Source organism: Chrysochloris asiatica, unplaced genomic scaffold (assembly GCF_000296735.1).
Source record: "Chrysochloris asiatica unplaced genomic scaffold, ChrAsi1.0 scaffold00211, whole genome shotgun sequence".
Lineage (NCBI taxonomy): Eukaryota > Metazoa > Chordata > Mammalia > Afrosoricida > Chrysochloridae > Chrysochloris > Chrysochloris asiatica.
The window spans coordinates 1,041,333-1,047,089 of NW_006408729.1; the positions used below are offsets into that span (position 1 = coordinate 1,041,333).

The window sequence follows — 5,757 nt, forward strand, 5'->3', positions numbered from 1 at the left end:
TCAAGTGTGGCAGCGGTAGTGAGGTTGGCCCAGGATTGGACATTGTTTTGTTCTGCTGTGCATGGGGTCACTATGAGTCGGCTCCAACTCGATGACACCTGACAATAATAAACATCTCAAAACCAGATGGAACACATGTTTGAGCAGACTAGTGTCTAATATTTGTTGCCTATATTGTTGACTAAGAAGCTCTGGTAGCATAGTGGTTACAAGTCAGGTTGCTAACTTCAAGGTCAACAGTTTGAAATTACCAGTGGTTCCTCAGGAGAAAGATAAGGCTTCTGCTCCTATAAAGATTTGCAGCCTCAGCAACCCTATATAGGGTCGCTAAGAGTCGGAACCAACTCCAAGGCACACCACCACCACTATATGTCTGATTATGGATAGCAACAGACTATAATATGAGAATTGATGAAATGTGTACTCAAAATATCTTTAGTATAATAATATAAGGGAAATGCAAACTATATTAAAATAAGCTGTGTTAGTGTTCTAATTACTCTTAACTTTAAATGTTCTTACAGCAATACTGAAGCAAAAGAGAATACATAATATACACATATGCTTTGTTGAATTTACAAGCTTCTTAACCATATATCACATTGATCCTTCCAAATATTTCAGAGAAATCAGAAGATATAGTTAGATGAATGATGTGATATATGGAGTCCTGGTGTGGTGCTATAGGATACTCACTGGACTACTAACCACAAGGTCTGTGCTTCAAATTCACCAGCAGCTTCTCAGAAACCCTATACAGGGTCACTATGAGTTGTAATGGACTAAATGGCATACAACAACAACAATGTGATATATGAGAAACTAAATAGAATTCAGGTTGGATAAAATATAAATTTTCTAAGAGATTAGTTTTTTTTTATATACAGATATTACCTGTCACGAAAGAGTTCAAACAAGAAAAAAAAAAAATATTACTTTTATTATAGATAAGAAGATTTAACCTGTGTAAACTATGAAGAGATAATACAAATATTCTGTCTAAAATGACATTATGACAAACAGAAAAATTGTACCAGACTTTTTACAATAATTGCCAGGCTTATGTTGTCAGAATTCTTTCTTATTATGTTTATAAACTATTTTGATATGACACCAAGAGTAATAAAAAATTTTTCCTATCTTTCTCCAACCATAGAGGCAGATCATATAATTTTAAAAACATTATTGCCAATTTTATTACTTGAAATTGGTTGAGAGATTATGCACTCTCTAAATCTGTTAAATCAATAATATCAAAAGTCAATAATAATATTCATTACAGGTTGCTGAACAAGTTCACAAAAGAAAAAAGGAATAATAAAAACATGAAAACATTTTCCATTATAAATCCACAAATGCCAGATAAAAAGTGAGTGAAATCAAGTAATAATTGTTATAAAAAACAATTCCATGTGACACATAAGCCCTCAAATAATTTAAAGCTTAAATAAATTAAAAACAAATCACATAAGTAATTGAGCAATATGAGTGTAATTACATTCAGTGTAAATATTGTGTTTGTAGCCCTAAGCAAAGGCTAGTAAACAAAAGGAATTGTTAACTTTCACTCTTCTATGTATTTTGATTCATGATGTGCACAAAATGAAAACAATACTCTAAAATAGAAGGAAGTAGAAAACTTTGAGCAGTTACTTTAACAGAAGAAAGGAAAAAAGTCATAGGACTTGATGGATACTCACACGCGGTAGTCAGAAGAAGCACAAAAGTATCCCTATCTGGCTGTTATGTATGAGTGGTGCAAATGCTTAACAAACATGGCTATTAACCACAAGATTGGTGGTTTTAGATGGCTGAGTCTACCAAGAGGACCTTGGAAGAAAGACCTGGTAATCTGCTGCTGGGACAAAATCGTCCACTGAAAACTCTATGGAACACTGCTCTAGTCTGACATACATGAGATTACATGAGTCTAAATCAGCTCATGTCTAGTGATTCAACAAGCATCAACAAAGGTCTGGTGTTTTGGTTTGGTTGGCATGAAACACCGGATTACTACAGATATTCTTAGAACTTCCAACATAAAGTACTTAAAAAGTATTATTATGGTTGTTGTTGTTGTTAAGTGCTGTGGAATCAATTCCAACTCATATTGACCCCGGATAGGGTTTTAAAGGAGCACCTTGTGGGTTTGAACTGCTGACCTTGCAGGTAGCAATCCAGTGCTGATCTTACAGAGCCACACCAGGACTCCAAAATGTATTACTAAACACATATAAATTAAATTCTATAGATTAAAGTGCATTGCAAATGAATAAATAACAAGAATGTGTGAGAAATTTAGCAAATGTTATGTTAAAAGCACTCTAAGAAATATTTTCCTTACCATTTAATTGTGCTATTTGGCTAATGCATCAGACTGAAAGGTGTTTGAACTCCAAGGTCGGTGGTTTAAGCTCACCAGCCATTCCTTGGAAACCTTATACAGGGGCGCTATGGGTCAGAATTGCTTCAACAGCACTTAACAACAACCACAACCATGCAGTTTTATATCTGAAGAAATCGAAAAAATAATCTACAATTTATGTAAGACACTGGATAGCTGAGACAAAAACACCAACTACTCACTCAATGTAACCTGCTTGAAATAAATATACACCTTAAATGCTAATGTTGTTTTTGCTGTTGTTGTTAGGTGTCATCTAGTTGGCTCAAATTCATAGAGACCCTATGAAGAACAGTATACAATATTGCTTGGCCCTGCACCATCTTCACAATTGTTACTGTTGAGCATAGGGCTGGTGCCATTGTGCCAATCCAACTTATTAGGATCTTTCTCATTTGCGATGACATACCAAGCATTGTGTCCTTCTCCGTGGATTGGTCCCTTCAGATACCAAGTCTGAAATATGAGAGACAAATTCTAACCATCATGAATTCTAAGGAGTACTCTGACTGTAAAATCTTTCAACATGGATTTGTTTGTTCTTCTAGAATGGTACTTTCCATATTCTTCTACAACAAAATAACTCAAATACATCAATTCTTCTACAGTCTTTCTTACTCATTGTCCAACTTTCATATGCATATGAGACAATTGAAAATACCATGGATTGGGTCAGGCACACCTTAGTCCTCAAACTGACACATTTGCTCTTGAATACTTTGAAGAGGTCTTATGCAGCAGATTTATCTAACACAATATGTTGCTTGATTACTTGACTGCTGCTCCCACAAGTGTTGATTGTTGTTGTTGTTAGGTGCCATCAAGTTGGTACCAATTCAAAGCAACCTTATACACAACAGAACGAAACACTGACCAATCCTGGGCCAACCTCACTACTGTTGCCGTGCTTGAGTCCATTGATACTTCCACTTGGCCGATCCATCTTGTTGGGAGTCTTCCTCTTTTTCTGACCCTTCACCTTACCAAACATGATATCCTTCTCCAACAACTGGTTCCTCCTGACAATATCTCCGAAGTATGAGAGACAAAATTTGGCCATCCTGCCCTCCAAGGAGCACTCCGGCTGTGCTTCCTCCAACACAAATCTGTTGGTTCATTTGGCAGCCCGTGACACTTTCAATGTTATCCTCCAATGCCATAACTCAAAAGCATCAATTCTTCTAAGATCTTCCTTATTCACTGTCCAGCTTTCACATGCTTATGAGGTTATTGAAAATATATGGCTTGGGTCAGGCACATCTTAGTCCTCAAGTTGACATTTTTGCTCTTCAACACTTTTAAAAGGTCTTGTGAAGATTCTGGTTTTGGCAGTGGCTAAGGAAGAGCAAGGTAGGACAGTCTCCATGGGGGAAGGACTGAAAACCCAGAGAAGCTGCTTTCACAGAGCAGCAGAAAAGAGGGAGAAGCACAAATAACTCACATTAGAAATCACAAGGGCGATATCACAACAGAACCAAATGAAATCAAAAGGATAATAACAGAATACTATGAAGAGTTGTACTCCAACAAATTTGAAAATTTAGAAGAAATGGATACATTTTTACAAAAACATGACCTACCAAAACTTACACAGAGTGAAGTAGTAAATTTGAACAGACCCATAACAAAAGAAGAAATTGATCAGGTCATTTAAAAAAAAAGTCCAGGCCCAGATGGATTCACTGGTGAGTTCTACCAAACATTCAGGGAAGCACTGTCTCCAATTATACTCAAATTATTCCAGAATATGGAAGAGGATGGAATACTTCCTAATACATTTAATGAAGTGAACATAACCCTCATACCAAAACCAGGGAAGGATATCACTTAGAAAGAAAATTATAGACAATTATCCCTCATGAACACAGATGCAAAAATTCTCAACAAAATCCTAGCCACATCAAAAAAATAATACATCATGACCAAGAGGGTTTCATAAAAAGGATGCAAGGATGGTTCAACTTCAGAAAAGTAATCAATGTATTCCACTATAAAAATAAGAAAAAGGAAAAGAACCATATGATCATATCAATTGATGCAGAAAAGGCATTTGACAAAATCCAACATCCATTACTGGTAAAAAACACTCAACAAAGTAAGAATTGAAGGGAAATTCCTCAACATAATCAAGACCATATATACAAAACCAACAGCCTACATCACTCTCAGTGGAGAGAACTGAAAGCCTTCCCTCTGTGAACAGGAACCAGACAGGATGCCCTTTGTTACCACGCCTATTCAGTATTGTGCTGGATGTCTTAGCCAGAACTATACAGCAAGATAGGGAAATTAAAGGCATCAAAATTGGCAAAGAGAAACTAAAACTCTCTCTATTTGCAGACAATATGATCCTATACATAGAAAACCCCAAAGACTCAGTAAAAGAGCTACTAGACATCATTGGAAGATTCAGCAAAGTGGCAAAGTATAAGATCAGCATGCAAAATCAGTTGGATTCCACTATAGTAACAATGACAGCACTGAAAACGACATTAGGAAAGCAATATCATTTACAACAGCCACAGAAAGGATGAAATATCTAGGAATAAATGTAACCAGAGGAACAGAGGTCCTATACAAAGAAAATTACAAAACACTACTACAAGACACCAAAAGAGACTTGCAAAAGTAGAAGAATATACCATGTTCCTGGATAGGAAGACTCAACATCGTGAAAATGTCAATACTACCCAAAGAAATTTACACATATAATGTAATCCCAATCCAGATTCCAGTGATGTTCTTCAAAGAGATGGAAAAGACAATTACAAACTTTATATGGAAAGGAAGGAGACCCAGGATAAGCAAAGCACTCCTTAAGAAGAAGAACAAGGTTGGAAGCCTCTCACTCCCAGATTTCAAAACTTACTACATAGCTACAGAGGTCAAAACAGCTTGATATTGGTGCAATGAAAGATACATTGATCAATGGAACAGAATTGAGAATCCAGAAATTAACCCATGTAAATACAGCCAACTGATTTTCAACAAAGTACCTAGGTATATTGCATGGGAAGGAGATAGTCTCTTTAATAGATGGTGCTGGCAGAACTAGAAAGCGATATACAAAAGACTGAAACAAGACCTTTACCTCACACTTTATACAAAAACCAACTCAGCGTGGATTAAAGACCTAAATGTGAATCCCAAAATTATGAAGGTCATCAATGAAAAAATAGGGACAAATGAGAGAGTTCTAATTCAGGGCATACACAGACTACAAAACATTTTGAAAATTACACAAAGAAAAGTAGACAGAATAGATGATTGGGACATACTAAAAAATAAAAACTTATGTGCATCAAGAGACTTCACCAGAAGAGAAAAAGGGAATCTACAGAATGGGAAAAAAT

At 36.0% G+C, this 5,757-nt stretch overlaps 1 pseudogene; it reads left to right on the forward strand.

The window, feature by feature from the left end:
• The window catches only part of LOC102810928, a 178,188-nt pseudogene that overhangs the window by 128,134 nt on the left and 44,297 nt on the right, over positions 1–5,757 (forward strand).